Source organism: Rhinatrema bivittatum, chromosome 11 (assembly GCF_901001135.1).
Source record: "Rhinatrema bivittatum chromosome 11, aRhiBiv1.1, whole genome shotgun sequence".
Taxonomy (NCBI): Eukaryota; Metazoa; Chordata; class Amphibia; order Gymnophiona; family Rhinatrematidae; genus Rhinatrema; species Rhinatrema bivittatum.
The window spans coordinates 70,360,035-70,382,302 of NC_042625.1; the positions used below are offsets into that span (position 1 = coordinate 70,360,035).

At 43.2% G+C, this 22,268-nt stretch overlaps 1 protein-coding gene across 1 annotated transcript in view; it reads left to right on the forward strand.

The window, feature by feature from the left end:
- Positions 1–17,766: 17,766 nt before the first annotated feature.
- Positions 17,767–22,268, forward strand: part of ARHGAP35 (Rho GTPase activating protein 35) — a 78,907-nt gene continuing 74,405 nt past the window's right edge. Inside the window, exon 1 of the mRNA XM_029619306.1 lies at positions 17,767–18,407. The gene's annotated coding sequence lies outside the window, so the exon portion shown is untranslated. The remainder of the gene's footprint in view (positions 18,408–22,268) is intronic.

Sequence of the window (22,268 nt, forward strand, 5' to 3'; positions counted from 1 at the left end):
TTATCCTGTGTTGTGATAAAGATGGTAATTAGCAATCTGTAGTTATTTAGAATAGCTGTGGGTGGATCCTTGGACCAGTGGTAGGTGACCACGCCCTCGGGGGAAATCCCGAGAGGGACCACTGATCAGGCTTAGTGTAGGAGACAGACACACCCTAGTTCTTTTATTAGATAATATAGTAAACCACCAGAGGTGGCAGTAGTGAGCTGGAAGCACCCGGCTGGGCTGTAGTCCCTCAGGTACTGGAACAGCGATCCCCAGGTGGCTGAGTTGTAGAGAAACTAAGAAAGTGAGGAGGCAATATATGCTGAGTTCTGGCACAAGTCCTCGATGGTAACACTCACACAATGGTCTCTTAAGGCAGCCCAGGAGATGGTATGCATTAGGCCCTCGAGGAGTGAGTACCTGGACCCAGGGAAAGCTCTGAGAGATAGATGAAAACTCACTGATGTTGTAAGCAGCGATGACTTCTTAGCAGAAGTGGTATTCAGGAGCAAGTCCAGGACGTGGGCCCTCGAGCGAGTACTGGTTCCGGACTGCGACCTGAAAAGAAAAAGAGAGAGCGAGGCCCCTGAGGAGCGGGTTTCTCTAGTGAAGTCCGAGGAGGCAGAGTAGCTAGGGTTGCGGAGAGCGAATCCCATCCACAGCGACCAGGAGGAAGCTAGGTAACCCAATCCCTTGCTAACTCGTCTCATTAGCGAAAACTGAGACCTTAAATATCTGGTGCTGGTGACATCATCTCAGGGGGACGCCCCTGAGGTTCACGCCAATGCTGGTACATCAGTCGGGCCACACGCGCACGTCCTTAGGCATCTGGTCCAGGAACACCGCAGGAGGACGGCATGGAGACGCCACAGCAGCTAGCCTTCCATCAACCCTGAAGGAAGTTGCCAACGAGGTAAGGTGGGCGGAGCGGAGATGGCGGGCAGCGACGGACACAACATCCTGAACTAAAGTTTCCAATCTAGTAGAAATCACATTAACCATAGTGGAACATCCTGAGAATGACACAGCAAAATTTGGCCATCAAGTCCCATAGTGAGTCCAGAGTCACCACTGCCGGCTTGGTCAATAAAAGGAAAGCTCTCACCCACAGCAGAGTTACCCAGGGCTGAGCAAGGACATTGACGCTGCTGCGAGAGAAGCAGCCTGGAGCAAGTTCTCTGACGCTGCTGTGAGACAAGCATTCTGGAGCAAGGTCTCTGGCGCTGCTGCGAGAGAAGCAGCCTGGAGCAAAGTCTCTGCCACTACAGTAAGCACAGTCAGAGGTTGTCCTTACTGCTACAGACACAGCTTGGAGAAGAGTCCTTGGTGCTGCAATGGGCAAGGATGGGGGCAAGGTTATTAGGTGCCCTAGGCGAAACTTACAGCCTGCTTCCTCTTCCCCTCCGGGATCACACCCTCCCTATACACAAATAAAATTATGCATTTATAATAATTTAACTAAAAGGGCATTCAAAGTACAGTCTTCAGAGGTAGAAATATCACTTATAGCATGTATATTATATTTACATGCACTGCTGTGGTGCCAATCTGAAAAACCTCCAGAAAAAAAGTAAAAAGGACACTTGGAATTGATAATAGGTCTATTGTAATGTTTGTTGGGTGTTGGCTTGGCCCTCAAAGTCATGAATAAACTGTATTACAATTATTGTAAACCTCACAAACCAAAACAGTACTAATTACCAGCAATCAAACAGTAATAACTACCTATGAAAAAGCAACACTGCAAATATTATACCAGGCCCTAAAACACCAATACATCTCCTATTAGGAAAATAGAACAACCCAGGTTTCTCTAGATCCCTATGCAGAAACTACAAGCTAGCAGAATACCTCACTTCAGTCATATATGCAGGACACAGACAGATCTTCAGCAAATACAAATAAAGACACCAAAAACTAAATATAGAAACGTGCAGACAAAAACTGGACTGGAAACCACAAGAAGCCAGGCTTTGTATGCAGTTCAACAGTGGAAAAACAGAAACATTCTTCATTAAAACAAACAATAAAATCAAGAAATATCAATTATCAATAGAGTAAAACCATACTAATAAAAAGAATACATATTTCATAACAGCTGACGAATAGAGCAACTTCCAGTAATTAAAAGTTATACAAATTTTCCAAATACCAATAAACTATTTAAAAACAACAGCCACAAGGGACAGCACCCAATAATTACAATTAATAAATATTTTAAAAATCCCCTGCTGTCCATATCTGGGATCTTTTGAATTCCAGATGCCCTGTTGTGAATTAGCAGGGGGAGAGGAAAGGAGTTGTTGCTCATAAAATGTGCTTTCTCTCTCATATGTACACACATACCTATGCCTTGTCTCTCATACATGCACACACAGACGTGCCTTCTCTTTCATACTTGTAAAATACAGACATGCCCTCTCTCTCATACATGCACACACAACCAGGCATGCCCTCTCTCTCATACATGCACACACAACCAGACATGCCCTCTCTCTCATACATGCACACACAACCAGACATGCCCTCTCTCTCATACGTGCATACACAGACGTGCCTTCTCTTTCATACTTGCAAAATACAGACATGCCCTCTCTCTCATACATGCACACACAACCAGACATGCCCTCTCTCTCATACATGCATACACAACCAGACATGCCCTCTCTCTCATACGTGCATACACAGATGTGCCTTCTCTTTCATACTTGTAAATACAGACATGCCCTCTTTCTCATACACACATGCCTTCTTTCTCACTCACTGCCCCTCTCCCAGAAACACAAAGACCAACAGCAACAGCCTCCTCCTTCAGTCCCCGTGACCCACAGTACTCTCTCTCTTTTCTGGCCTGTGGGGGCTGACGCTTCTCTGCCTCCTGCTGCTAACACACATGGCCTATGCAGCTCCTCCTGCTGATCAGGGACTGGCCATGCTGCTCCACATTCTCTTGAAAACTGCTTGGCTGGTGCTACTTGTTCCGGCCCCATCTGCACTTCTGCTCCTCCTCCTGCTCTTCATTGCCGCACGGGCCCGGGCCTGATTCTGCCTCTTCTTGCGTCAGGGATGTGCTCTTCTTCCTGCCTAATGCTGGGACAGCATGGCCACTCCCTACCCGTGCACAACCATGCCATGGTGCTTTCTCTTCTGACCTGCGCAGTTGGGAAGGAGAAAGCATGCCGTTGCCCCCCTCCCCCCCCCAACCGATGGCACTCTAGGCAGCTGCCTAGTCCGCATAGTGCTTCCACTGGCCCTGGCGATGGAGCAGCCTGGAGTACTGGGTGCTGCAACGGATGCAGCCTGGAGAGAAATCCTGGATACTGCTGGTGCAGCCTGGGCTGGAACCTTTGCAGGCACAGACAGGAGCCCCGCCACTATCGCTGGGGCAAGAGCAACCTGAGGTTGAGCCTTTGACAAAGCTGCAGCTGCAGTCTTAGGAAGCATTGTGGTCAGAGCCTAGGGCCAAGTCTTTGAAACTGCTGAGGGTGCAGCCTGCAGTAGAGTCTCTGGCATTGCTACAGGTGCAGCCTGGAACATAGGCTTGGATACTGCCAAAGCAGCCTGGAGAAGAGTCCTTAGTGCTGAGATAGGCGCAGCCTGGAGCAAAGTCATTGGAAGTGCTGCGGGAGCAGCCTGGACCAGAATCTTTGGAAGTGCTGGTGGTGCAGCCTATAATGGAGCCTTGGATGTTGCGGGTGCAACCCGAAATGGAGTTTTGCATAATCTGGGTGCAGTCCAAAATGGAGTTTTGGATGCTGTGGGTACAGCCTGGAAAGGAAACTTCTGTTGTGGGCCAAGAGCCCATTCAGAAAACGGGAGTGCTTGCATGTAATCATGCATGACCTGTTCTTCATCTCCCCATAGTTGCTGATCATAGCCTAGGGATCTTGTTGGACAGGTGCTTCAATATGGATCTTGGTCTTGACAAGAGTGATGGACAGACATAAGAGAGAAGTCCACAATAAATCTGTTGTGGGGAAAGCATCTTGACACAGCATACAGGATTTGCAGGAAAAAAATTTGCTGGGGATAGAAAAGAGAAAGTAGATGCATCCCCCCCCCCCCCCCCCCCGCCTAATCATCAGCAGAGTGACTATAATTTAAAAGCTGCTGCCCTTTTTTCCGTAAGAGCTTCCTTTTGCTAAGGAAACGCATGAAATGTTGGGTGGGGGCACGGCAGGGCCTGTGAGTGCACACCTGCTCATAGGCTTCACAATAACTTCTTGCCGTTGCCATCACACACTGGGCCAGAAGAGAAGCGAGGAGGGGAGATGCACAGCGCCATCTGGATGCTTGCCAGCCTGCTTCAATGAAAAAGAGAGATGAAACTTAAATAAAGAACAAAATAAAATCAGAACGACACAGCAAATACAAACAGGTTAAAACCATATAGAAACACAGTAGTGATGGCAGAAAAAGACCGACCCTTCCAGTCTGCCCAGCAAGCTTCTTATGGTAGTATGTGCTGCGCCATGCAGGTTACCCCTATGTTCCTCTTAAGGGTAGTAACTGCCACTCCATGCAATTATTCGATGAGTCTTCCTGAAAATTCAGACAGCACTGACGTGCTTTGCTCATGCACTTGGCCTTAGAAGCAGTCCTGTATCTTTTCACTTATGTCCGAGTATCAGTACCCCAGACAGTAAAAGTCAGGGCATGTGTTGGTGGTCATCTGAATCCAATTCCTCTTCCACTCCTGCCCCTTCCTCGACCCCCCCCCCCCCCCCCCCCCCACTATCAAAGAGGAGAGCGATGTCGTAGTTGCTTCAAAAGCATCAAGGCTTATTGGTTAAGCGTAGTACTTCCTTGCCTTCTGTTAAGGGTAGTAATTGCTGCTCCGTGCAGGTTACCCCCATGCTTATCAGGTCCTTAGACTGTAAAAGTCCCTCATTGGTTGTCATCTGAATCCATCTCCCCTTTTCCCCCCTGATGTATATGAATTCAGTTTCCCAGTTCAATCCGCTGGAGATTCTGATTTCATTTTGTTCATTATTTTTTAAATTATTTTATCTATGGTTGTGAATGCTGGAATTTGCTCAGAACAAGTCTGGATGTGTGCGCAATATAATTTTAAATAAATAAAGTTTCATAGCTCTGTTTTTCATTCCTGCTTTAAATTCCCTGTTGCTGTGGCTTTTCATTGGTTCCCTTTGATTATGTAATTCCATTCATTTTAAAAATTTTTGACACCCCTCTCTGGTGACTCTTGGGGCTCGAGTCTCTGGCTGCTGCAGGTCATGTAACTTAGTAAGTGACATTTTTTCCTTCTGCTGTGGATTGGCTCTCTCTTCTTTTGGCGGTTTTTTAAATTACAAAGCTGTCTATTGTGTCTTTCATTTAGTCATTTGCCATAAGAAATGTTTGCACTGCTGACTTGGGTAGGTCGTCTTTTTGCATTTGATTTTTTTGCCTGTACTATAGGTAGTCTTCTTTGTGCTGTCATCTGAAACCTTCTTTTCATTATTTTTCAGATTTAAATAATTGTGTTTTCGCTCCTGACGAAGCTCTGCATGAAACACAGGCTGTGCCAAGGGACTTATTATTGGAGTTTGTGTTATCTACATTAAAGTGCTACATAAGAACATAAGAAATTGCCATACTGGGTCAGATCAAGGGTCCATCAAGCCCAGCATCCTGTTTCCAACAGAGGTCAAACCAGGCCACAAGAACCTGGCAATTACCCAAACACTAAGAAGATCCCATGCTACTGATGCAATTAATAGCAGAGGCCATTCCCTAAGTAAACTTGATTAATAGCCGTTAATGGACTTCTCCTCCAAGAACTTATCCAAACTTTTTTTGAACCCAGCTACACTAACTGCACTAACCACATCCTCTGGCAACAAATTCCAGAGATTTATTGTGCATTGAGTTAAAAAGAATTTTCTCTGATTAGTCTTAAATGTGCTACTTGCTAACTTCATGGAATGCCCCCTAGTCCTTCTATTATTCGAAAGTGTAAATAACCGATTCACATCTACTTGTCCAAGACCTCTCATGATTTTAAAGACCTCTATCATATCCCCCCTCAGCCGTCCCTTCTCCAAGCTGAACATCCCCTTTATCATTTTGGTTGCCCTTCTCTGTACCTTCTCCATCGCAACTGTATCTTTTTTGAGATGCGGCGACCAGAATTGTACACAGAATTCAAGGTGCGATCTCACCATGGACTGATATAGAGGCATTATGACATTTTCCGTTTTAGTAACCATTCCCTTCCTAATAATTCCTAACATTCTGTTTGCTTTTTTGACTGTTGCAGCACACTGAGCCGACGATTTTAAAGTTTTATCTATGATGCCTAGATCTTTTTCCTGGGTGGTAGCTCCTAATATGGAACCTAACATCGTGTAACTACAGCAAGGGTTATTTTTCCCTATATGCAACACCTTGCACTTGTCCACATTAAATTTCATTAAATCTTCCAGTCTTGCAAGGTCCTCCTGTAATGTATTACAATCCGCTTGTGATTAAACTACTCTGAATAATTTTGTATCATCCACAAATTTGATAACCTCACTTGTCGTATTCCTTTCAGGATCATTTATATATATATATATATATATATATATATATATATATATATAGAAAAGCACCGGTTCAATTACAGATCCCTGAGGCACTCCACTGTTTACCCTTTTCCACTGAGAAAATTGACCATTTAATCCTACTCTCTGTTTCCTGTCTTTTAACCAGTTTGTAATCCTCGAAAGGACATCGCCTCCTATCCCATGACTTTTTAGTTTTCTTAGAAGCCTCTCATGAGGAACTTTGTCAAATGCCTTCTGAAAATCCAAATACACTACATCTACCGATTCACCTTTATCCACATGTTTATTAACCCCCTTCAAAAAAATGAAGCAGATTTGTTAGACAAGACTTCCCTTGGGTAAATCCATGTTCACAGTGCATGCAAATCAATCTCATGCATATTTGTTGTGGATATTCTGAACACCTGGCCTTTTTGTGTCTCCCAAGGACTGGAGTTGGCCACCCCTGTTCTACAAGCAGGGAGATCCTGGATGATCTGCAAGGAGAAATGTTCTGTCAACTGGTACCAGAACCTATACAGGAGAGAGCGATACTGGACCTGGTGCTTACCAACGGGTACAGTATTTCTGATGTTGTAGTGGATGATCATCTGGGATCCAGTTATCACCGGATGGCATGACTGAATATTAGGACACAAGAGATGAAGGTTCATTCTAAGGCAAGGGTCTTAGATTTCAGAAAACTAACTTTCTTAAAATTAAGTAGTATTTCAAGGAGACATTAGCTGGATAGGAAAATCTGGGGGAAGTAGAGAGGCAATAGTCAAAACTAAAAGGAGTTATCATAAGGATTACTAATCTGTTTGTTAGGAAAGTAAATAAAGGGAAGAGGAAAAAGAGGCCATTATGGTTTTCTTAAGAAGTAGTTGAAAAGGTAAGGAAGAAAAGGTTAGCGTTCATAAACTACACGAGAGCACAGAAAGAGGAAGACAGGCGACAATATCTGGAAAATCTAAGAGAAGCTGGGACAGCAGTCAGGAATGCAAAAATTAAAATAGAAGAAAAATTAGCAAATACAGTAAAACGGGGAGACAGGACTAGTTTTAGATATGTTAGTGATCGAAGGAAGAGCAAAAGTGGCATTGTGAGACTCAAAGATGAAGTTGAGAAAAATATAAAGGATGATGAGGAAAAAGCAAAATTGCTTAATAAATATTTCTGTTCGGTGCTCACTGTAGAAGGGCCAGGAACAGGACCACATAAAACAAACACAAATAAGATTGGAGGTGAGGTAAACCTCAATCGATTTTCAGAACAGTGTGTTCATGAGGAGCTAACTAAACTTAAAGTAGATAAGGCGATGGGGCCGGATGGAATACATGCAAGGGTACTAAGGGATTTAGAGGTGTCTTGGCAGCTCCGCTTGCTGACGTTATCAATATTTCTTTCTTTCTTTCTTTCTTTCTTTCTTTCTTGTTAGTTTTTATATACAGACATTCTATCGAGATATCACATCGGTTTACATGCAACTGATCACAAATAATGCAGAGGTTAGGAAGGTTAGGAAGACAAATATACATAATAACTTTGAAGGTTAATTTACAAAGTAATTTAGAGAGAACATTTAACATGTGAATATGAGAAGATAGATAGGGGAGAAGTGGCATAGAGGAAGAAATATTTACAGTTATATTTTACAAGGGGAACCATTTGGTGGTTGACAGTGGGCTGGGGAAGATTCATTTCTGAGTGGCTGGGAGGGTCTATGGAAGGGGCTAAGTCTCTGGTGGGAAGGCTTTTAGGAAGAGCCAGGTTTGAGGTGTTTTTTGAAGATTTGCGTAGAAGGTTCATTTCTAAGGAGGGGCGGTAGGGAGTTCCATAGCGTGGGGCCGGCTACTGATGTGGCTCGTTTTCGGGTAGAGGTGAGGTGCGCCGATATGGGGTTGGGGATGGTGAGGAGCCCAGAGTCCATAGACCTGAGGTTTCTATGTGGGTGTATGGGAGTAAGGCAGAGTTTAACCAGTCCATTTTATTGTTGTTCATTTTTTATGGATGAGTGTTAGGGTTTTATATTGGATTCTTTGGCTGATGGGAAGCCAATGTAGTTCTTTGAGGGTGGGGGTGATGTGGTCACATTTTTTTTATGTTTGTGATGGATCTGGCGACGGCGTTTTGTATCTTTAGAATCTGGAGTAGTCCCAGAGGACTGGAAAAGGGTGGATGTGGTTCCTGTTCATAAAAGTGGAAGTAAGGAGGAGGCTGGGAACTACAGACCAATTAGTCTGACCTCTGTGGTGAGCAAATTAATGGAATTGATGTTAAAACAGAGGATACTGCAATTTTTGGAATCCAATGGATTGCAAGATCTGAGGTAGCAGGGTTTTACCAGAGGTAAATCTTGTCAGACGAATTTCATCAATTTTTTTCATTGGGTGACCAGAGAGTCTGATCAAGGGAGAGTGCTAGACATAGGATAGATTTTAAAAGGGTGCGCACGGGCGTACATGTGCGCGCGCTACTCGGCCCATGGCGTATTTGGATTTCAGCAAGGCCTTTGACACGGATCCGCACAGAAGACTTATAAATTGTGCACCCTTGGTATGGATCCTAGAAACTGGCTGAGTGGGAGGTGACAAAGGGTACTGGTAAAAGGAGTTTTCTCTCAGGAGGGAGTTGTTAGTAGTGTGCCTCAGGGATTCATCCTTGGACCGGTTCTTTGCAAAATATTTGCGAATGACATAACAGAAGGATTGTTGGAAAGGTTTGTCTTTTTGCCGATGACACCAAAATCTGTAACAGGGTAGACAGCCAGGAAGGTGTGGAAAACATGAAGAGGGATGTAGGACAGCTGAAGGAATGGGCTAAGGTCAAGAAGCTAAGATTTAAGAACATAAGAACATAAGAAAATGCCATACTGGGTCAGACCAAGGGTCCATCAAGCCCAGCATCCTGTTTCCAACAGTGGCCAATCCAGGCCATAAGAACCTGGCAAGTACCCAAAAACGAAGTCTATTCCATGTAACCATTGCTAATGGCAGTGGCTATTCTCTAAGTGAACTTAATAGTAGGTAATGGATTTCTCCTCCAAGAACTTATCCAATCCTTTTTTAAACACAGCTATACTAACTGCACTAACCACATCCTCTGGCAACAAATTCCAGAGTTTAATTGTGCGTTGAGTAAAAAAGAACTTTCTCCGATTAGTTTTAAATGTGCCCCATGCTAAGTTCATGGAGTGCCCCTTAGTCTTTCTACTATCCGAAAGAGTAAATAACCGATTCACATCTACCCGTTCTAGACCTCTCATGATTTTAAACACCTCTATCATATCCCCCCTCAGCTGTCTCTTCTCTAAGCTGAACAGCCCTAACCTCTTTAGTCTTTCCTCATAGGGGAGCTGTTCCATTCCCTTTATCATTTTGGTAGCCCTTCTCTGTACCTTCTCCATCACAATTATATCTTTTTTGAGATGCGGCGACCAGAATTGTACACAGTATTCAAGGTGTGGTCTCACCATGGAGCGATACAGAGGCATTATGACATTTTCCGTTTTATTCACCATTCCCTTTCTAATAATTCCCAACATTTTGTTTGCTTTTTTGACTGCCGCAGCACACTGAATCGACGATTTCAATGTGTTATCCACTATGACGTCTAGATCTCTTTCTTGGGTTGTAGCACCTAATATGGAACCCAACATTGTGTAATTATAGCATGGGTTATTTTTTCCTATATGCATCACCTTGCACTTATCCACATTAAATTTCATCTGCCATTTGGATGCCCAATTTTCCAGTCTCACAAGGTCTTCCTGCAATTTATCACAATCTGCTTGTGATTTAACTACTCTGAACAATTTTGTGTCATCTGCAAATTTGATTATCTCACTCGTCATATTTCTTTCCAGATCATTTATAAATATATTGAAAAGTAAGGGTCCCAATACAGATCCCTGAGGCACTCCACTGTCCACTCCCTTCCACTGAGAAAATTGGCCATTTAATCCTACTCTCTGTTTCCTGTCTTTTAGCCAGTTTGCAATCCATGAAAGGACATCGCCACCTATCCCATGACTTTTCCTAGAAGTCTCTCATGAGGAACTTTGTCAAACGCCTTCTGAAAATCCAAGTATACTACATCTACCGGTTCACCTTTATCCACATGTTTATTAACTCCTTCAAAAAAGTGAAGCAGATTAAATATATCCGAAGCTAAAAAATGCAGAGTAATACATTTAGGATGCAAAAACCCAGGGGAAAGCTAAAGTATTGGAGTTGAAATTTTTCTAAGCACAAAGGAAGAGTGGGATCTGGGGGTTATTGTACCTGATGATCTTAAGGTGGTCAACAGGTAATTAAAGTGACTGTAAAAGCCAGAAAGATGCTTGGCTGCACAGGTAGAGGAATGGTCAGCAGAAAAAGGGAGGTGATATTGCCTCTGTATAGGTCCCTGGTGAGACCTCACTTGGAATTCTGTGTACAAGTCTAAAGACTGCACCTTCAAAAGTATAGAAACAGGATGGAGTTGGTCCAGAGAGTGACTACTAAAATGTTCAATGGTCTTCACTCTAAAGCATATGGAAATACAGTTAAAGATCTAAATATGTATACCCTAGAGGAAAGGTGAGATAAGGTTGATATGATAGAGACATTTATATATCTCCAAGGTTTCCATATAGAGGAGGTGAGCCTCTTTCAATGGAAAGGAGGGTCTAGGAACAGGGGTCATGGGTTGAGACTGAAAATAGGTAGAGACAGGAGTAATCTTTGGAAATATTTCTTTGCAGAGAGAATGCATAGAACATCCTCCCAGTGGAAATGGTGAGACAAAAAATGTATCTGAATTCAAGAAAGCATGGGATAAAACACGGGATCTCTAAGGGAGTGATGAGAATTGTCAAGCTAAATTAGTTTGGTAGTCAGGTAGACTAGATAAGCCATACGGTCTTTTCTGCCATTGAAGGAGTTCAATTTTATGGACAATCGTTGAATGAGAAAACTGAAACCTTCTAATTAACAACGCCAGCAGTGACACGCATTGAAACGCACAGCCATCTTGAATGTACTAACATTTGAAACGCAATGGCATGCACTACATAATTACGTACTTACGTACTGACATTCAGTGAAACGCACCACCATTTTGTAATAATAATAGTTTGTATTGTATTAATACGATTTCAGCTATAAAATGTCTAACATATCACGTACGTCAATTAAATGACGAAAACAATGGTCTGATTATAAGCTACACCTACTTAAAAGAATGTATAAAAGTCCACTCCTCACGGGGAGTGGCATGCAGTTGTACTAAGCCCTCGTCTTAGCTGCATCTTGCTGGCAATAAAAGTCTATCTTTGCGGATCAGTTGTCTGGACCTCTTATCTGACTTTTAGAGATGGTTACACCATCACATTTCTGTATTTCTATTCAGACAGAAGGCAGTTGTTTGCAGATCAATTAAACCCCAAACTGTGGATGCAGCAAAAGATTAACTCTGTCTAATGCAATTTTATCATCCAACATCAGGTTTATTGCTCATATAATCTGAGATCTAAACAGTAGACTAATGGAATCCCATGATACTGGAAAAAACATGATTTTTTCCAAGCCTTAATAAGAGGAGACCAATTACATTTATTGGCATAGCCCTCCCTGGATCTTACAAATGCTCTACAGGGAGCTGAGATCCTCTAAGGCTGCAGGCTAGATCTGGTCTGATCCCAAGTTCTCCATAGAGTGACAACTCAAATTGGAAGATATTCCCCAAAAAATGGTCAAAACATCAAGAACCCCACTAGAGCACTAGAATAATACAGGAATTCACCAAGAAAAAGCAGTATTGCTCACTTTTGTTATTTTCTTACAATTTAAGTATTAAATTATAAAGACAGGTAATAGTAAATGGTAATCACACCCTTTCCCATTTAGAGTATATTATCGAACTATGTAACCGTATAATAATGGCACCCTTTGGATAAATTAGAAACCACATATTTGTGCCTAACTGTAAACCGTTGTGATGGTGCTCTACTATACGACGGTATAGAAAAGTTTTAAATAAATAAATAAATAAATAAATAAATAAATAATAACCGTGGGTTACAAAGACCCCTCATCCCTCCCCAGAACCTGGCATCCCCAAACGTAATATACATTTAACAACAGTTAAGTAAATTGATGATAGACAATTCAATACATTTAGCTATAATTTAATTAAAATAGCATAAAACATACTGTACCTGAATGTAACTTGCCTTGAGCTAGTAATGAAAAGGCATGAGCTAAATACTAAATAATTAAATACAATAAATAATATTATATGGTCCAATCATCCACCACTTCACATACCACACAACATTATTATTAAACACACTAATGGCTACAGTGATACTTTAATATTATCTTTGCAAGAAAATACCAACTGGGATGGTATCCGACTATCCTGAATGAAATGAATGAGAGTCTATACTTGCTTACAGAAAAAACAATATTTATTATTATTTATTTGATTACGGGTTGGGCGTTTGCGTTGTTGACTGGTTGATGCTCAACGTAGTGACGGCATGCCGTCCGCGTTTTTTGATCACGTCACCTGCCGTGACTTACACTGCCATGTTTTAAGGTGTGGAGGCACTTAAATAGAGGTATAAGTTGTTTGGACAGGGTGCATTAAGATAGGAGGATATTCTGCAAGTATCTTTAAAACTACAGGAGGGTAAAGGTTTGGCGAACGGTACCAGTTGATTGCAAATTTGAAGGTAAGCCTTTCATTGAAAAAATATTAGGCATAAGGATTTGACATAGAGACATTATGGTAACTGCTTTTTTTTGCGTTTGTAGGTGAAAATTGTGGACAAAGTAGTAATTTGTCTGGCGGGTATTTGGCGGTGATTTGCGTTGTTGAAAGAATCGGCAACGAGCATAGTGCCAGGTCAGTTGTTGGTTCTCCATTGTTGGTCTGATTATTTAGGTAAGAAGGAGATATTTATGTGTAATGTATTTGTGTCATTGTAGATTTGGCTTTTCCCCTTATGAAGCCACTGCAGCGAAATGAGGGTCCCTTGTAGGGAATACAGTTACTCGCACCCATTATATGAGGCGGGAATTCAATTACTCATTTGTATTACATGAGGACAGCAAGTGGAACATCGTGGACATTAATGAAAATTTTAAAGAATGTATATAGGAGTATGAGTAGTAGTGCACACGTTTTTTCAGCAGCATATGAGGATAACAAGTTGAACATTGTGGATATCATTGTGGTCCTTTGAGCATAATTTGTATCAATATACGAGTCTAAATGGGATGCAACAACATGCAATATGTGATAAATACGATAAATGAAAAGCTAGGCATTTATATGTTATAATATTGTTCAGATAAGTGGCATATTCATTTAAATGTTGTATATATGCAATGTTTCTGCTAGTATTACGACATATGTGAAAGAAAGTTTCCATATTCCATTATTGATCTGTTATGCTCCGCAGTCGCAGACAGCTGCGACCGCTAGTGCTCCCCTCTCTTTCTACTACTTTGGCTCCGTTGGGTGAACTTGCAGCTTCTGCCAGCTACCACAGGCCTTCTGGCCTCCGTTCCCGGGCCTACCTGGGCAGGATGGACGCTGCCGACCGCTATCTTGACCTCGGGGTTCCCTAGACGCGCGTGCGCACTCTCCGACCTGCTTTAACCACATCATGGCAGGAACCTCAGGGGCGTCTCCATCAGATGATTTCATTCAACTCCGATATTTAAGCTCGCCGCCCCAGACAGCCAGCGACTTGGCAACGAGTTCACTTGCTGTTCCTACATACTCTCTTCAGTGTTGTTTTGTTCCTGCTTCCGTGGTGGGAGACTATTGGGTACCCGCTCCTCGGGGGCCCTTCCTTGTCTCTTGGCTATCCGCTCCTCGGAGGGCGTTGCACCCGGATTCCTGCCTGCCTCGCTTCCCGAGGCTTTCTACAGAATTTCTACTTGTCTCCATTCGCTGTGAGTACCATGCTGTGTATGCTATCCACATGGAATCCCTCTCTGGTGTACCCCGCTCTGCGGACCATTGCCGTGAGGAGCTACCTCCGGGTCTACCCTGCTCTACGGACCCATGCCATGACACCACTAAGAGGAACTCTCGCCGGTGTACCCCGCTCTGCGGACCACTACTGTGATCTACCACCGAGGAACCCTCTTGAGTACCATCTCTACTGACCAGTGTACTTCAGAGACTGTAACTACTTCCCGGCACCCCTGCTCCTCGGGTAGTGCCACAGTTTTGCCTGACTCTATTCATCAACTGAGTCTGACGTCAGCCTGTGCTTGTGTTCCTTGGCCCGCCTCCTGGGGTCACTCTCTCCTCTCCATACATAACCTCTGCTGTATATCATCCCGCAGCCGAGGCTCCGCCTCCCGATAGTGAGGCTCAACAGGGCTCCTCCCCTGGGAGGTACCACCTCTCACCTCAGTAAAAGGGCTCACATACTGACATTTCCTAACATGATGTAAGCGCTTGCTGTAACATTGTAAGCTTCATATTGATATTTTCAATGATTTAATTATTTTTTGTATGACTTCAGTGATATTGAAATACATGAAGGCTATTTTAGTTTGGTTTTGTAAAGGACTTTTTAAAGGAGTGAATGTGGTGTGAATGAGAGGTGTTTTGTATATATTTGTTTTGATTAAATAAAGTATTTTTGTATTGTTTTTTCTATAAGTGAGTATAGACTCTCATTCATTTCATTGATGATTTGTTCACTGTTTGAGAGTCATGTGTAATTTCACCCATATTAGTTTGCCTTTCAGGTTATCCAACTATCCTGGCAATATTCAGGCCCATACTTAAGCGGTGCCATAACAGCACGTCACTGTACCGACTTATTTATTTATAAAATCTATATACAACCTATCAATTACTAAGTGGTTTACAATAAAAATATTCATAATTAATACAAAAAAATAAACAATAAGACATCTTAATACAGACATATACAATAAAACAGAATAAAACAGATGATAAACCTCATTGCTGCCTAGACACCCATGCTACTAAAGTCTATTTTAAAAATAAAATCAAAGAGTGCCACAGTCATATCTGTCTGCGAGGGTTCATTTTCCAAATACATTCAATAAAAAGTCACTTTAAGAATTTAAATTCTCCTTTATCTAGAGAAATCTGAATTGAAAACTTATATTGCTAAGAAATGTTAAAAGCTTGATTAAAATAAAATGTTTTGATCAGCTTTCTAAATTTTGTAAGGGAGACTTCTTTTTTTAATTTCTAGAGGTAAAAGTTTCCATAAAGTAGGACCCTGTATCATAAAGAGCCGCTCACAGGATTCATCTAGGTGAATCAACCTGAACGAAGGAACTTCTAAAAGTAATTGATTCCCTGACCTTAGTGATCCTGTGGGCTGAAAAATGTTAAATCTGCATTAAAACAGCAGAAACAAGGCCATTGATCCCCTTAAAAACGAAAAATACAACCCTGAACTTCAAATTATAGGTAGCCTTTACATTTGCAAGACAAGAGAATGATGGAATAGCTTAATCTTTCAACTTGGCTGTGACATATACAAGCACAAACTTTGTGAAAGAATGTCAATGGAGACATTTTTAAGAAATAGTAGCCTAAGATGAATCCAATAAGACATGCCAGTATTCCAAATGAAGACTCACCAGAGACTTAAACAGGGGCAATATCACCTCCTTTTTGATTGCTGACTATTCCTCTCCCCATGCAACCAAGCATCTTTCTTTTTTTTGCCAGAATCTCTATGAGCCATGTGAAACGTGTGCAAGAGAATAAAGAAGATGGTTGAACTCAACCAAAGTGTCTCATTCTTTTATTTTGGAGTCATATGAGGGCATGGAGTGAGGAAAGACTCAAAACCGACCCCTTGAGAAATCTTGCCAGTTGTATGGGAGATAGTGTTGTGTAGGTTACATTTGCATGTGAGATTGTGCCCAAATCGGGATTTGCATTGATAGTCTTCCATGCAAGGTAATTTTGGTCACACTTCCTCCAACTTCCAGTACTTGGCCTTCTATGTTTGTTTTTAAAGCACTTTTCTGATTAATATAGATTTTCAGTTAAATCACAGGCTATGTGGAGTAGCCTTGTGTTTGAGCAATGTGCTATGAACTTGCCAAACTTGTGTTCATAATCCCACTGCTGTTCCCTTGCCTCAGGTACAAAGTTAGAGTAAGAGCTCTTTGGGGATAGGGAAATATCTATAGTACCCCAATGTAATCTGACAAAAAGAAGAATATAACATTTTAATATGTTTTTTAAATTAGTTTAGCATGTTGTTTTTTTTTTTACTTCTGCTTAATTTGCATCCTATTAGGTTACTACATTCTGTGGCACCCTCAGGATTCTACTGAGTAAAGTAAAACTCATGCTAAAAATATGCATGGGTTTTACTTTGAAAATTAACTCATGCTAAAAATTTGCATGGGTTCCCTTTGAAAATTATCCCCAGTAACTAGCTTTTCAGAGATGCACTTTCTTCATCAAGCCAGTACAGAAATCCAAGTGAAATTTGTAGAGATAACAGACCCGGATTTAGGCGCCAAATATCTAGGCCAAAGAGGAAACTGCGTCTGCTTGCTTTAGGAACTTGTGCTGGCACACTTTCAAAGGGAAGATGCCATGGTACTTTGCCTATGGGCACCAAAATCTTAAATCTGGCCCTGAAAATAAGGACAGCCAGTTATTTGTTTTACTCCCTCTAAAAAATAGAATCTAAGAGGGCAGTTTGGAAGGTACAAACTAGGAGTACATTGCATCTTCCTCCCATATAACAGTTAATTTTGCTTAAGACTGAAATCTCCCATGGAAGAGGGGATACTCTTGTATGCATGCCATGTATTAAATGCATACAGAATATTCGTATATGCGTGCATTAAATGTGAACACTATACAAGCACATGTGTGTGCCTGAGTAAAAGCAATGTTAAATATGTATGCATAAATATTGTCTGCGCAGTCATCTCTTCAACCTTGACCCCAGTGCGCGCTAGTTGACGCGTATGCGTGTACGCAAGAACAAGCCAACCAACCAGCAAGCCTGCCAGCTATGCGCGTTTGCTTGCCTCCTGCATTCTTTCAGAAGCCCCTAAGGAGGGAGCTACGGAGGCTCTCCCATACATGGGGAGGGGCCGGAGGACCTAGCCTTGTCTCATCCAATCGCCCTCAATCTTCTCTCAGACTCCTCCCTATCTTCCTTATCTTGCACACGCTGCGGCTCATCACGTGCCACATGCTCCTCCCCTCCCATTCCCTTTTTGTCTCAAACACGCTTTTATTCCCTCGTTTCTTCTTTTCTCTGAAGAATAGGGGCGGTGCATGAGTCTCCTTGTCTGACGCAGCGTCTCTTTTTTTTTCCTCGCGCGCCTTGCCCCACCCCTCTTTTCTCTTAGCGACAAAACCAATCAGCAAGCGTCTCAGTTTGCCTTGACCCTCTCTCCTTTTCAGGGTACTGGCTCATGCGCGCTCCCACCTACCATCTTGGGTTGCACGGCGCGCGCTGGTATGCTTTGTGTGTGAACGCGGCACGCACCCTTCCCCTTGCGCGTTCGCTTTCTGAACGGCCTCCCCTCTCCTTTGCTCCCCGTGCACGCGCACTACTGCCCCCCCCCCCCCCAACTCCCCGCGCTGCGTCTCGCGCTCTTTCACGTTCTCCCTCCTTCCGAATTTTTCTTTCTCCCCGAACTCGCGCCCCCTATCTTCCACCCCCATTTCAGAAGACCCCCCGCACCAACCAATACACACACACCCCACCCCCAGTCTTCGGGCAGGAAGGAGCCATCGCCGCCATTATTATAGGCCGCTCCCGCCCCGAGGGACCGTCTGTGTGTTCGAGGAGACGGAGCGCCGGCTCGGCCGCGCCCGTAGGCCTGACTGGGAGACGCCGCCGCTGTTGCTGTTATGGTACGTACAGTGTCTGTCAGTCACTGGTCGCCCAAGGGAGAGAAACCGCTTTTACCGGCCTAGGCCTGGTAGGGTTGGGCTCTCTGCTTCTTGCTAGAGTCAGGCCCTTGCCAGAAGGGGCAACTCCCCTTTATCTTAAAGGAAATCCCTTATGTGGATCACCCAGTACTGCGGGCTAGTCTCCGGGCCAGAAAGTACCTTTTCCTCCTGCAGACTTCCACCCATTCCCCTCCCTCTCTTCATTGTCCCTGCTGCCTCACTCCTCTCTGTCCTCCTTTCATTGCCCCTGCTCCATTTTAAGCTAGTTTTGGGGGGTGGGGCTGCCGAAGGTGGCTCATTGCGCTTGTAGCCTCCAACTTCTGCCCACCCTCATTGCCCTGTAGCGTCCCACCCACCCCCTCTTCCTACTCTTTATTGCCCCTGCAGCTTTCCACCCAAATCACCTTCATACTCTGTATTGCTCTTGCAACTTTCAACCCACTCATCTTTCTATTGCCCCTGCAGCCTTCCACCTACCCTGCCTCTCAATTCTTCATTGGCCCTGCCGTCTTCCACCCACCTCCCCTCCCTTCCCCACTCATTAGTACCCCCATTCTTCATGGCTTCTACATCCTTTCATCCCATTTTATCATTGTATCTGCATCCTTCTATTCACTCCCCACATGCTTCAGTGTTCTTGTATTCTGCTATCTCTCCTCCATCTCAGATTCAGATAACTTTATTGGCATGGTAATTTTACATTTGTTGACACTTGTTCTTATGCCTCAAAATTCTCTCCCATATTCTTTCCACTTTCCCTTTGCACCTCTTTGGCCTTCCAGGTTCTTAATTTTTCCCTTTTATTCACTTTATTGCCCCCCCATCTTTTTTTTACCATGTTTCCCCCCTCCTTTCTCCTCCTTGTCTTGCACCTCATTTGCTCTTCTACTTCTTTCCCTACCCCCACCATATCATCTTCATTGGTGTCTCTGAAATCCAGTCCCTCTCCACTCTGCTGCCTAATATCCCCTTTCCTTTTTATTGCTGTTGCTCTTCCTCTTCTTCCTTTCCCCTATGTCCTCATTGCTCCTGCCTCTTCTCTTTTCCTCCCCAGCTTGAGCATTACTCTTGTCATCTTCTATATTGACCTGAGCATTGCCATTGAAATATGTTAGCCCCCCCCCCCCCCCCCCGGGTTTGGTTTCCATATTGGGCCAAAAATAGCAGTCTTATTGCCCTCTTTACCCTGAATATGCCGTTGTTCTCGTCTCCCCTTCTAACTTTTAACTGAATACTCTTCTTCCCCAGGCTGATACATTATCCCTGTCCCCTCCTGGCTGCAACAGTGTCCCTTCATTCCCCTTTCAGAAACATTTCATTTTACATTTCATGTCAAGAATCTTAGGAAATGCTAAAAAGTGCATAGATTTAATTTAAAAAGGCTGAGATGCAGACTATGAATATTACGGTAATGGTAGTAAAAGAATTTGCTTCCATTAGATAAATATATTCAGGTTTGCTGGTGGGGGTGGGTACTAAGCCCTTTCTCCAGATGTGGCATTTTCTCTTCTGGGCAATTGAGAAGGAGGTGATTAGATGGCTAAGTGACTGTCACTTGGAAGATTTACCACTACAAAAAAACACGTTCTTTTTTTCAGCTTACAAATTGGGTTTGCTTCTCAGCAAATTTCCAGGCTTGAGAAGTGATGGTTTCAATTTCCTGGCCTATATTTTATTTTCTAGTTTAGTTGAGATCAAGAAACAGAAGTGTATAAGGTCCTGTATGTTTTATACTTTGTGTGTAAACTTTTTTCATATCTGTATATATCAAAAAGTAGTATTATGAATGTCTGTCTTATAGTAAACTTGTTTCGTAATGCATCTTTGAAAGGATGCATTAGCCGATGGATGATGAGGAATATAGTCTCCCTGGCATTCGTTTTGCTTGCTTCTGCTTTGTTAGTGATTCTAGTTTGATCTTATAAATTACAAAATATCTGGCACTTTAGATGCTGATTCTGCATTAACAATTTTAGGGAGAGCTTTTGCGCTGCAGAATTTTACTATGTTATCAGGAAGTTGTAGCTTCTCTGGCAGTCTGCAAATGTCACTTTTTTATTGGAACAGCTATCATAATACTGTGAAATGATTGTCTTGTAGCAAATATGACAAAAAACATTTTAGCGGCATTGAAGTTAGTATCTCCTCTGCATCTATTTTAATTTCTATTAAGAATTATGGAGTGGTTAGAGCAGTGGGGGCTGCTAACTAGGGAAGTCAGGGTTCATATCCTGTTGCATCTCCTTGTGACCTTGGGCAAGTTAATGCACCTTCCATTGCCTCAGGTACAAACTTACAGGCTGATCAGTAAAGTGCGCTCCATTTGGACGCACGTTTTCGACGCGCTAGCTTTACCCCTTATTCAGTAAGGGGTAATAGCGCGTCAGACACGCGTCCAATCCCCCTGAGACCAATAGCGCCTACAACATGCAAATGCATGTTGATGGCCCTATTAGTTATTCCCGTGCAATACAGTAAGTAAAATGTGCAGCCAAGCTGCACATTTTACTTTAAGAAATTAGCGCCTCATGATCTTAAGAAATCGGCTCGCGGGTTGAAAACCGGACGCTCAATTTTGCCGACGTCCGGTTTCTGAACCCGTGGCTGTCAGTGAGTTTGAGAACCGACACAGGCAATATTGAGTGTCGGCTGTCAAACTCGCTGACAGCCGCTGCTCCTGTCAAAAAAGAGGCGCTAGGGACGCGCTAGTGTCCCTAGCGCCTCTTTTTACCACGGGCCCTAATTTAAATAAATTAACTTACTGAATCGCATGCACAGGAGAGTGGCCTGTGTGCTCTCCCGCGATTTCTACTGTATCTGCCATTTAGATTGTAAGCTCTCTGGGGATAGGGAAATACCTACAGTACCTGAATGCATTCTGTTTCGAAGTGCCTGAAAAGTGGAATATAAATCAAATAAATACAATAGCCTGTGTTCCATTCAGTGGTTTATATAGCAAACTAAGCAATTTAAAAAGTTGATGCTATATATAGGAACTGAAAAAGGAAAGAAAATGCAAGCCTTCCTAGCGTGTAGCAGATTGACTCAGGACCTGGGACAAACCTTTTCCGTAGGAAAAAAATCACCAGAACCAGGGGTCACGATTTGAAGCTCCAGGGAGGAAGATTCAGAACCAATGTCAGGAAGTATTTCTTCACGGAGAGGGTGGTGGATGCCTGGAATGCCCTTCCTGAGGATGTGGTGAAGACCAGAACTGTGAAGGACTTCAAAGGGGCGTGGGATAAACACTGTGGATCCATAAAGTCAAGAGGCCGCCAATGAAGAGTGGGTGACTCGCCAGAATGCGGGCTACTGCCTGGAGTCAATACCCTTATTAAATAAACATACACATGCTTACTGTGACTCCAACATCGCTCTAAGCTTCAACAGCAAGAGGAAATGTGGAAAAAAGGATTCACACTCACAAAGAGGGGAGTAGCTGGCTTGTTACGGCGGTTACTACCCCAAATCAAATAAGTCTGATACTCACTTTCAATGCATATACAGCATAGTTCTCGGATTCAACGGCAGGGGAGAAGAAAAACCGATACTTCACACATCCAGCAGAGCTCTCTGCTTCAACGGCAGGGGAGAAAATGAGGGTTCGCACTCACAAAACGGGGAGTAGCTGGCTTGTTACGGCGGTTACTACCCCAAACCAAATGTGCCTGATACTTCACTTTCGATGCACATCCAGCATGGCTCTCTGCTTCAACAGCATGGGAGAAGACTGATACTTCTCGCGTATCCAGCATAGCTCCCTGCTTCAACGGCAGGGGAGAAGAAAAACAACCAATAAGGGCTGTATAACATAGGCTGGGT